The sequence below is a fragment of the Dromaius novaehollandiae genome, chromosome 8 (assembly GCF_036370855.1).
Source record: "Dromaius novaehollandiae isolate bDroNov1 chromosome 8, bDroNov1.hap1, whole genome shotgun sequence".
In the NCBI taxonomy this organism is placed as follows: domain Eukaryota; kingdom Metazoa; phylum Chordata; class Aves; order Casuariiformes; family Dromaiidae; genus Dromaius; species Dromaius novaehollandiae.
Genome location: NC_088105.1, coordinates 23,604,122 through 23,616,424, shown reverse-complemented (window position 1 = coordinate 23,616,424; position 12,303 = coordinate 23,604,122). Strand labels below are relative to the sequence as shown.

The 12,303-nt window shown below is 36.8% G+C and overlaps 1 protein-coding gene across 9 annotated transcripts in view; it reads right to left on the bottom strand.

Annotated features, from left to right (window-relative positions):
* Positions 1 to 12,303, bottom strand: part of ZNF644 (zinc finger protein 644) — an 83,092-nt gene that overhangs the window by 28,919 nt on the left and 41,870 nt on the right. For 7 of the 9 annotated variants that reach the window (XM_026116561.2, XM_026116562.2, XM_026116560.2 and 4 more), the window contains exon 2: positions 6,939 to 6,990. The exons of 1 other annotated variant lie outside the window; for it this stretch is intronic. The gene's annotated coding sequence lies outside the window, so the exon portion shown is untranslated. Of the gene's footprint in view, positions 1 to 6,938; positions 6,991 to 7,490; positions 7,510 to 12,303 lie in introns of those variants that run through there. One more of the 9 variants, XM_064515933.1, reaches the window with a different exon arrangement.

Genomic DNA, 12,303 nt, shown 5'->3' with positions numbered 1-12,303 from the left:
TAAGAAACTTTCAATGAAAGTTTAATCATACAGCAAAATGGCATCTTCTCTAACCCAAGTTAAACATAATGTATTCACAGCAACACTAATTTACTGCTCTTCTTCCCCTTTACCTCTCTTTCGGTGTTCCTGCTTTCCAGGATTCTCTCACAAAATATTACTGTTATTACTCTCAAATATATTAGTATGTCTTCATCTCATCATCATCAGGCTTCATCTCATTTTCTACTGATGTTGCCAAAATTCAGGACTTTCCACAACCAATAAATTTACCTATTAACAGGATGAGCCTATCTTCTAGGCTGGGATAATTTGCCTAGATGCTTTCTTGATATTTCACACCTCAAAGGAGCCTAAGGATGCTACATACTTAGTGTCTGCTTTTGAGGCAATATAAGAAAATATTTCCTCCTCACAGAACTCATCCTCCGTCAGTAATGTGCTCTAACTACGATCACAGTGAGACATTTCACAAAGAGACCATGTTTAGGAGAGTACCAGCATCCTTGCAGGCTCCAGTCCCACCACTGCAGCCTTTTTTTTTTTTTTTTTTTTTTTTTTTGGGGGGGGGGGGGGGGGCGGGCAGGCACAGGCAGGAATGCTAAAAGTCCTGCTGTCATTGCAGAATATTTTGGCTAGCAGAAAAGGGAAAGTAGTCTCAACGTGGAGCCACATCCTGTCAAATTATTGTGCTATACATTGGAGCTATACTTCTCTTTGCAGGAAAGCCAATTTAAATGACTCCTGCCTTCCTGCCTTCCTCTGCTCCTCTACATTCCTTCCTTCAGTTTATCAACAATTTCATTATCATGTTTAAAAGGCTGGGACCCAGACACTGCTGCATCAGCACAACTGAGAGGCAATAAACTAAGAGTAAGGCACAAACTTTTACTAGCTTTGTTGACAGAAAAATTGAACGTGGAATCTTTTCCTAAGATGTTATTTTAATATATAAGAAAATTTGAAAAAGCAGGGAAAATTTCAGAGGCAAAAAAAGCAGTTCTGTCAGTCTTCTGTTTACCTGCAAGAGACAGCATCGCAAAGAGGAGCACTATCACAAAGCAAATTTAATGTTTTAAGATTCCACTGAAATACACTATTCAATGGAAATAAAGTGCTAGAAGTAAATGCTAAGATAACTGAAATTGGAGAACGGTAAATACATCTTCTGAGAATACTATATTAATACAAGGAAATATCTTAAATTACTTATTGGACAGATTAGCTAGATTTTCCATTGACATACACAAATGTAACTCTCTCCAGAAGTTCAGATAAAAAGTATGTTTTCGTTTCTAAAATACATCAGTAACTTTCAAAAATTTTTAGAACAAAGCTACTCCACCTTAGCCTATAGTTTTAAAGGATTAAAGCCAGTTTATCTGCTCTGAAACAAGTCCTTTTGAAGCCAAGTAGTGCCACCAAGTGGTGGTCAACTTCTCTGTGCAGCCTCATTTTTTCCCACCTGCAAAGGCCACCGAACTGGAAACATTCCCCCCCATCCTACAAATGAGGAGGGCAGATTCATGGTGTACTAAGAAATATTTAAAACTAGTCAATCCAAGCAAAACTGCTGAGCTTTCATATGCAAATCTGAAACTGCCTTTCAATTTTAAAGTGATTTTTCCTACAATAAGATCTTTTGGTTCAGAGACATCTGTTGTGAGCAGTGAGTAAAGACCACTTTCTTCCAGCACGTGCCCAGTACATACACTGGAGCAAACTGATTCTAATAATTAGTTATCTTCCCTGACCGCTGTGCAAGTTCACCAACTATTGCAACTATAGGATCACTCAAGTCTCATTCTCACAGTAACCACAAACTTCAGAGAAAGCCAAATTCAGTAACTGGAACAGAAACCTTAAAGCTACAAACATCCAGCTTTTTATTTGAATAGTATGCAGGTTGTTCATGTTTACACTGTGTTAGTATGTAAACATCAGAATGAGACTGGGAAGGATTTTCAGAAATCAGGTTCATCTGACTGTTTTGACAAGAGTATTTCTCAAATGCATCAACTATACTGTTCATTATCTCCATAAGTTAGCCCTGAAGTGTCAGTACCAAAGATCACAGAGGAAGAGAACCTGCATGACAACACCACGATGCAGTGTAATGGATTTACAGTGCAATTTTCTTGAACACATTAAAAACAGTTCAACTCAATTTTATTGATACATATCTTGGAATAAGATACCTCTTTCAACTTTAGGAAATTTTTGAAAAAAGTAGTTATTCTTCTCTCCAGCATGACCTGAAATGCATCAAGTAATTGTTGATGGTTTTTGCTTTTTTGACTGATATCCACTTCCTAAACACATTTTAATAGTACAATGAATTTTAAGATTGCACCTCCTACTGGTGTAAAGACTTCTTAACCCTTAAAGCATGCTATCCTTCCCAATTACAAATGCTTTTGGATAAAGACTCCCTGAAATGAACACTTTGCTTTTACTCATTTTCTTCAGAGCTTTATTATAGTGAATTATATTTAGTGATGTTCACTGTTCCTCATCAGCAGACTGGCTCTCACCATCCTTTATTACAGATGCACACTTTCTATGATCAAGGGTTAAAAAGGTTGTAAGATAGTAAATAACAATGCAAGGAAAAGTTAAAACCTATCTTGTACCCTTTCAGTTTAAGAGCAAAAAAAATTCTGTCAACTTGGAGAAAGTTATCTTTTCAAGTATAAATCCTTACTGATGAACATAAAACCCGTATTTCATAAAAGACCTGTAGCTTTACAACTCTATACATGACAGACAAAACTCATACTCCACATCATAAGATACTTGCTCCCCTAATAATTGTTAAAAAAAAAAAGCGCACCACCCATGAATGATTTAACAACATTAAAACTCAACTTTTAGTATGTTACCAGGATAATCTGAACAGTAAAATGAAAATTGTATGAGATTCCTGTCCAAGCCAGAGAAACACAACCAGACATGCCCATAGTTATCATCCTGTGCTACTTCAACTTCTGTGGTCATTATTCATTTGCTACATTTTCTATGTTTAGGTACAGCAATACTGACTACATGCAAGACAGTTTCTAGAAGCAATTCCATTTTTGCCTGATCTCTCAAATACTTAAAATCATCTGACTTCACTCCATATATTGTTATAGGAAAATTCAGCACTACTTCTGTAACCTTTCCTGTTGCATATAAGAAAGTGTGACCTATTATACCGCTAACACATTGAGATGAAGATTATTTTTCCTAACTTTCCCTATACATAAAAGATAGGTCCTCCTATACAGCTCAGAAGATGCAGTACAGAAGGCAAAAAAACTAAGAATGAAGACTACAGATACCCAATAAAATCCATTCATTGCTTGTAAGTAGTATCTTAAATGTATGTATTTTTAACTAGCAATGGATTTTTTGATTCCCTAATGTCAAGATATCACACCATTTTCATTAGAAACTAGGAAAGCAAGTGATTTGCAATTAGGAAACTAGGAAAGCAAGAAACCTCCAAATTCTTTACTCACATAAAGAATATTTGCATAAAAAGGACACTTCTGGAATCATTAGGAAATGCATTCTTGTCAAGAGTATAAGTAACATGCTTGAACAAACGAAACTGCAGTTTCAACCAGTGCTTAAAGTGACATAAGCTTACACCAAAGGAGGAGTCCATGCTGAGTTACAGGCACAACGAAAGTTCACAGGATGCTCCAATCACTATGCTTGAGAGGAGACGGAAGTCTAGAGGCAGTTGGAAGGTGCAGCTTGTTGAACAGAGACTCACTTTCAGTATATAAGAGTATGATACCAAGCATTAAGTACGTAATTTAATATAGTGGAGAAGTTGTATTGTAACAAGCCTAAGTACGGCTTACTTTTCTGGAACATTTAAGAGTGTTAGCCATTTCAGGGATAACACTCTGTTTTAAACCCATTAAGTTAAACAGAAGTTAGTCACTATTATGCTAAATTTAACACCAAATACATTTCCAGTCATATTCCTCCTATATAACAGCTCTTTCAATGCTTGGCATACTGTTGAGTTTTACTCTACTCAAACACATAACTCAGATTCACAGTTGGATATTATTTTACAAATCTCAGCTCTTCCAAGTCCTCAGTTTGAAGCTACATCTAAATGTAGAAGGCTCTGAGCCTTCTCACCTTGTTCATTTCTGTTTAGAAGGCTGCTGCAGGTCATTCTCCTAGACCACTTAACATTATCACCATTTTTACGAAATTCTTCACCACCTCTCCAGCCAATGTTCCATGAAAAGAGAAGGGCTTGTTTGCACTCTCAAAGATCAGAAGAACAGGTGCATTGTGTCATACCACAGACCCACCTAGCTCATGATCTTATTTCTAACAGTGGCTAAGCAGATGCCTAGTAGCAACAAAGAAAGAATACAGTGATGTTATCTCAAAATACTCTCCCAGCTTCCAACAGTTTGCAGCTTAAGAAATTCCTGTGCAAGAGGTAGAATCTATTAAATCATCCTCAATGGATTTCTCTTCCACAAAACTTTGTGGAGAAACTCTAAAGACATCCACTGGCAAAAAAAAAATCTATTTGCCTTTTCTTCTTTTGAATCTCAATCTGCTAGTTTCCTCTGACATCTCCCAATACTTTTATTTAAGGAGAGAGTGAATAATCTGTCCTAATTACCATCTTCCACACTGCCATGATTTTAGAAAGCTTTCGTATCTTCATCTCAGTTATCAGCTTTTTATGCTGAGAAGTCCCAGCCTACTTAGCAAGTTCCTTGTGCATCTTTCCATACCTCATCCATCTTTCCATACCTCGTTACCCCTGCTGCCCTTCTCCAAACCTTCTCCAGTTCTGCTATGTTGTTCTTGAGTCACTAGATCAGCACTCAAGAGGCAATACGCACTGCAATGCAATGTATCTATGGTATACCATAAATGTATATAGCCAGATACCTGTTTTCTCTTTTTTTTCCTGATAACGCATAATGCCTTCTAGTTGATTTATTGAATATTCAGCTGTCATTTTCCTCAGGACTGTGTCAGAACCTCAAGATCTTATCCAAGCAATAACAATACTGATCAAACATTATTACACTGTTTCCATGATTTTTTTTTTAAACACATTTTTCTACACATTTTTCAGTTCTCTTGTTATGTATACAAGAATACAGGCTTTCTCCTCAAGTACAGTGGTTTTTTTTTTGTTTTGTTTTGTTTTTAATCTTATACATAGCCAACCCCCATTAAGATGAAAGGACTTTGGAGTTTCATTCAGATTCCATACTTAAACACAGTTACTTATATATTACAAACTTCTTGATTAATTTTCTAGGTGCCTGTATTTAAACCAGTAACTAGATACCACGTAAATCAGAACAGACAGAGCATAAACTAAGTATTGAAAGCATTTGAAGGTAGTGGGAACAATCTAAACCTTACTGCAAATTCAAGCCATCTCCCTAGCCATCATTCTTTTGTTTTGAACTCAAGCTCAGATCAAGAAAAATATTTCTTTTTGCAGAGTTGTATTTATTCCTCTTTTTGAAAGCAGCATGTTCTAGAAACTTTTGAAGTCAGGCTAAAACATGAAATATTTCTCTACATACACATAAGCATACACACACAAACAGTATAATTTGCCTTTTAATTGTTCATAGTTCAGAAGACGATTCATAATCTAAACCCTGAATCAGTTATACATTATACAAGGGAACCACACTGAAAAGAAGAGCTGTTTTATATTTCCCCACCAAGTGTTCTGCTTTAATATTTTAAAGTTGAGAGCAGTAGTTCTCCAAAAATCTTAGCAGAACAGAAGATACAAACAAAGCAGGTCAGGCCTATTTTAAAATGCACATGCTATATTATTAGAAGCTCCATTAAGTATTTTAAGCTTACATATTAATCAGAGATTAGAAAGGAAGAAGCAGCTCATTTGAGTGCACGGAATCTCTCGCTCACCTCTTCAAAACATCAAGCTGCCAAAAGCCACTCTATTCAGAGATAACATAGTAGTTAAACAGTAAGCAGAAAATTAACAGATAACTTAGCTTTTATTTGGTAAGGAAACTTGTGTACATATCATACCATCATGACCTGTCTCTATAGTAAAGAAAATTATTGAACTTTAGGGTGTTACCTGAAGATAATCATGAAAGAATCAAGCTATTTTAAAACAGTTTAAAGTGAACTGCTGTTAAATTTGTTTCACATGGTTTAATGGAATTTTAATTAATGGTATCAATTTTATAGTTCAAAAATCTTCCTGAAGTAGAACATCAAGTAACCTGAAGAGAAACAAAATGTGGGCTTAGCTAAAGTCTTTATCTCAAACTAGTTACTGCAATTGAAGGGGAAGGTGGAGGGAGGCACATAATGCCCAGGTTCTATAGCCCGTGAGTACTCGCAGTAAACCTCCATATACTCAGTCTCTCAAATACCTCCCAAGAGAGTTCCTAAGGACAGGAAAGGAAAGGAAAAAAGAAAAGTAGAATTTCACTGTTAAAAACATGAAATGTTATTCTGGTAGATAGTCAAATTTCCCATACACCTATTTAGTAGTAGAATAAAGTACAAGTTTAACACACGACTTTGACAATGCAACAAACTTCATTTTCAGTACTTTCAATCCAGGAGGATAATAGCAGAGAAACAAGTTACTTTGAAGTCTTCATAATTTTGGTTCTCAACAGCTAACAGAAGGCCATAACAAATTCTTGACTATAACAATTTATGGAGGAAAAACAGACTTGTCACCATAATTTTAAATGTATTCAAACATATTTGGGGGAGATTGCTTGGTCCTTTCTTTTGGTACACTTTTCCCATACCTACAAATTGCAGTAATCAAGATAAAAGTTTCATTAAAATTCCTTTTTTTTCTTTCCTTCCCCCACTGACCACTTTTTTCTAAGCATTTAGCAGTATGTGCTATTAAATCCAAGGAATCTGGCAAAAACATTTTTACTCACCTTAGTTTTATTTGCATTAAGCTGTGAGATCCACTTCCACATTAACACAAACCTGCAAAATAAAACAAGAACTTACTGTACAGTTACCATTGTTTTCTGCTTGTCCAGTAGAGCATTCAATGAGCAAAGCAAAGCATAAAGGTGAAAATCCATACCGATAAGATGTATTCTATCAGTTTCATCTTAAGCTGGAAATACCAAAATCATAATGTCTCTCTGAAATGCAGATGCTGGTGTTTTAATTAAAAAAAAGGTACGAACACAAACCATATCAAAGTGGGCAGAACAGAAAAAAAGAGTTATGTGTCAAGAAAATTTCTGCTGCATTTTCTGCCAATGCCTTCAAAGTCTGCTAATCTATGTTCCTTGAATGTGGAATGAAGCACAAGTGAAAGCATTTTTCTAAACTGTTCTAGCAAAAAGAATCATGTGTGAGATTAAGTATTGGAGAGTTTTAATCCTGGGCCTCACTAATTCCTCACCTTTCCTAGGAAAAAAATATGTTAATTAATATCACCAAAGCTAGCTGTCCCATTTAAAACCATAACTTACTTTGCCATCATGAAGGCTGATTAATGTCATATTTAATGATTTATTTGAAATTTTGCTCATGGATCTTTAAAAGGACTCAAACTGTACAAAGAGATTCCTCATTTCCTAATTGGAGGTATCAGACCATGTAACATTTGGAAGAGACTCTGAAAGTCACTGAAGCTGCAAGAAAACAGGAATGAGGTTGGATACATCATCTCTACACAATTTATCTAATTCCAGTGAAGACAAAACAACTAGAATATAACTTCACAGAGTAAGCTGTTCATATCTAGACTAAATATATCACATATGCATCACCAAAATTAACTCAGGAAGAGATACCTGTCCTCATGTACGGCCTAAGATTCCTCCCCCCTCAATTTGTGGGCACACTGCAGTCACTTGATTCTGAGCTTCCCAGTCAGCTTGTAGATGTCTCAAAGACACCTGCCTAAACTTCAAAGGTAGAGCGTAAGGAAAGATAGGCCTTTCTGAAAGATTTTGCCAGGCAATACGGAAGCAGCAAAATACAAGTCTCCAGCCGCCTTCCCCTAGCTCCAGGATCATTTCCCAATTATCACATTAAACTGTAGCCTTTATACCTTAATGTTATACAAAATGTATGCTCATTTCTCAAATCAGATTACCCCCCTCCCCACCCAAAAATTAACATGCTTTAGTCAGGTTTTAAAGAGATATTTATGTGCCTAGAGACAAAGAGTTATTTACAAACAGTAATGAATCCCTACCATATGTAACAGAAGGTAAGTGTCAAAGAACAGTTTAAAAATCTCACAGAAATACACTCTACATGTATGAAGAGCCAAAATGCCCTTCAAAAAATGCAAAAGGACTGCTCAGGCTGTTACCAAACACTAAGATCAGCATTAAAACAGATGCCTCAGTAAACTTGTGCACTTTGTCTATACAGAGCCAATCCCAACCTAACATCTCTCTCACTGCAAGTAAGTATTACATCAATGACTCTGCCTCCTTGTACAATGATCTCACCGCACCACTCTAACAATTCTCACATCTTCTGAACGTTACAATTAGCTAAACACTAAGAGTAACTATTCTTAACACAGATTTTGAGGTTTTTGATTCAAGTGCAGACAGAATCTTTGCAGCAACAGACTGAGCTCAGACTACTGAAGATTACTGTAATACTACATCATGCTGTCACACAACCCATTACTCACTGTAACAGCTTTTCCAGGCATACCCATAACTTCGAACCAATCAAGACAGAGGCTAAACTGCAAGGGTCACCTGTGAGGTTTGGTCCATTGACATAAAATGGAAAGTGTCACCCTACACTGCCTATCTGGGGGTATGTACTCTTGTAGCCATCAAATAAGCCCTTTGGAGAAAACCTGAAAGCAAGTACTCTCTGGTTCACATGGAGCTCAGAGACCACTTCGGGGATAAATTTGAGGCTGTGCCGTACCTATACCTGGCACAAAGGGAAAGAGATGGGAAAGAAAAGATGGGCCATTATAATTTAGATATTGTCCAGCTTCCCGGCTGAAGGAATGGCAAAAAAAATACTTCCACGAAGGGAGAGGCAGCAGGTAGCCCAAAGGGCTGGCCCACCACAGCCCTAAGCACTGTGTTACAACTCTGCAGGGCCCTCTGAGGTTAGAAACAGCTTATCTCCCCGATTTTGGGATTTGAAAACAGTCTGTACTCAAAACTCCACCCAGTGGAAGACTATCTGCAGTGGCATGCAAACATCTCAATGCAGGCAATGCAATACACGTTGAGACATCAGATTTTGGCCCAGACTATGACAGTATTGAAGCTCATACTGCTTGAGGTGACCAAACCTACACTATTTAACCAGTATTCCCCTCTCAAATGTCTTTCTGCTGTCAAGCAGGATTCTTCTCATGCCAGCATGAACAATCAAGCCTTAACACCTACCATTCATTCCAGCAGTGCTGACTTTGGGATAACTGAGCACCTGAACTGCTTTATCAGCAGATTCAAGAGAGGTAAGTTCTCCAAGACTCTTTAGGGAAAGGCAGAGACTTCAAAAAGTCACAAATGCCTTGACTGTAATTTTTCCTGCCTTAATTCTCATAATCAAGACAGACAGTGAACAGAAAAGTGACTCTCCCTCACCAGGTAATAAAGGCGGCACCAAAGGGGACTCCAAAGCAGGTAAGAAATGTAGTTACAGAACATTCACCTTGAGGCCTCACCATTCAAAGAGCAAAAGTGGCCCACAGAATGCAAGAGGACTCCTGTAAAGATGTTAGGTTTCTGACCATTGATAAGCAACTAGCCTGTTCTCACAAAGGCAGAGAACAGGAGTTAGGAAGAAAACAGCAAAAGTGGAGATGGGTAATATCACACATGCACCTCCATGGATACTAAGGAAACACAAACAGACTGAAAATCCTTAACAGCATTAGCATTTCTTACATCTCTAGTCAATAAATTTGGACTAAGGCTGGTCCAATGCTAGCAATAATCACCTTGCCTTGTAAAGAAAAGCATATCAATGATACTTCTTTCATGGACAAGTAGGACAAGTCTATGATCATCAAGTGTTACAAGTCCTTCATACAACACATGAAAGAGGCCAAAGTAGACACAAGAAGTTCTCCAGCCTGTATGCAGTAACAAAATCGCAAACATGGATATTGCTCAAAGACAAACATGCAGTAACTCAAATGTATCCAAGCTAGAGAAAGAGACAAAAGAAAAAAGTGAGATATTTAAAAACCACTTGTTTGAGGCCTATATTAAAATACAGGGGCTCTAAAATAAGTGTTAAAGATAACTGCACTGAACCAGTTAATAAATTTAACCTGACTAGCTAAGGAAAAACTACAAAAACTTTCCTAACACTGCTTTTCCAAGTTAGCTGCTACATTCAAACTTCAGGGTCATAAAGAACTATTAAGATACACTGACATCTATAAATAGAACAGAAAACATTTTATCCACAACTCCTGCATCAAGCTCACAACCATTCATTATATAATGTTTATAAAAATAATTGAGTTCAAATGTGAGTTATACCCCACACAACTTGCCTAACTATTCCTCCAGTAAGGCTTGCGGTCATTAGAGCTGCATGTCTCAGTCTTATGACTGATTTACTCTTTCCACTTTTTGCCATTTAAGTTATTAGGGCCTTCTTTGCTATAATCAAAAAATCTTCTCAAAGTGTTTCATAAATATCTACTAAAACATAGTCCTCTCTGGGGAAAAAGTTTAAAAACATTACAATGTAAAGGTGTATACTGATTAGATAAAACTTGCAGTAATCCTGACAACAATTTTTATGGATCTATCTACTATTTAGTTCTTATTTGTAATACAGAGGAATTCTTTCCTGTAACAACTGACACTTCTACATCTATTTAGGAAAAGACACTTAACTATTTCTAACCACCACCTTTTCCTGGAAAAAGGAATCAAATTCAGGGAGTTTTTGCACAGAAAACAGTTTTGGCATAGATAACAGGTATAATAATACAAAACTAGCTTTTGCCACTATAGCTGATTTTGCTTACAGGGAAAGGAATGAAAAGGAAGAAAAAAGGCTAGAATAAGCTATGCCAGAAGAACTGGTTTTGTTGGTATAAACCATGGCTAAACACTCCACTATCTGCTAAACTCAAAGGGGCGGGGGGAGGGGGCAGGAAAGAGAAGAGTCACATCTTCCTAATATCTGACGTAGCTCTGGAACCCTTCCAGCGTCTCGAAGAAATCTAATAACTCTAGGAATCAAAGCAGAGAAACAGCCAGTAGAAGGCAGAGACTACTCTAAGAAAAGGGCTATTACAAGAAGTCCAGAAGTCTCATGGTACCCACAACTTTATGCAGAATAACATAATTTTCAAAGAGGACTGAAGAGGCAGAAAACTCAGCTGAGACTAGTCTCCTCTGAATAAGTTCAGAGCTGAATAGCTCTTTGAATGTAAACCCAGGTTGCCATTTTCCCAACAAGTAGTCAACAATGACTAGCCCTATACAAAATGTAGTTTCCTGCTCTCTGTTTGCACAAGAAGCTTTGATGCTCTGATTCCCATTTAAAAAGTCTAAAAATAACTTCATCTACATTCAATACCCATATATATCCAGAACTAACATTCAAAGATCAATTTAAATAACTCAAATTTAAGAGACTTTCTTTAAATCTCAAATATAGTTGTTTAAGAATTTGTAAAACTTACCTCATAATCCGTGCTATTCCAACTTTAGTTTAAGTAAACTGATTTATAAATACCACAATCAAATTTATTGAAATTAAATTTGCCAAGGAAAAAATAATAGTTAATGTTCTTGCCACAGCTATTGAAAAGTGGTATTTAAGCACAAGTATCCTACTGAAATAAGAACTATCCAGAAATCAAATTAAGCAAATACATAATGCTTGGCAACAAAGAGACAAAGTTTAAGTGCTTTTCTTGGAGATGATTCTGATCAAAGAAACTTCAATGAGTGAAAGAGTGCAAGAGCAAAAAAGCACATGTAGAAAAGCATGCAACTGTGGGGAGGGGAAAAAAAAAAAAAAAAAAAAGACCTCCTGAATTTTGAATCTCCTGCTAGATTTCTGAGTCACATGAAAAAATGGTTCAAAGCAGCTACAGTTCTTCCCTTATCTACACATCAAGCTAAAAAGCACGTACAAAGTTCCCAAAGCTGTGATGGGGCTTTTGTGTGGAAGTGTTTCAATATCTCATTTTTCTACTCGGAGAAAGTTTTGCTTTTTGACAATACCCTGTATGGGGTGGTGAGGCACTTCAAGGAAACACATGACAGTATAGGAAATGAACAAAACTGATCGTAACTAGACTGTGAAGCTGCTTCA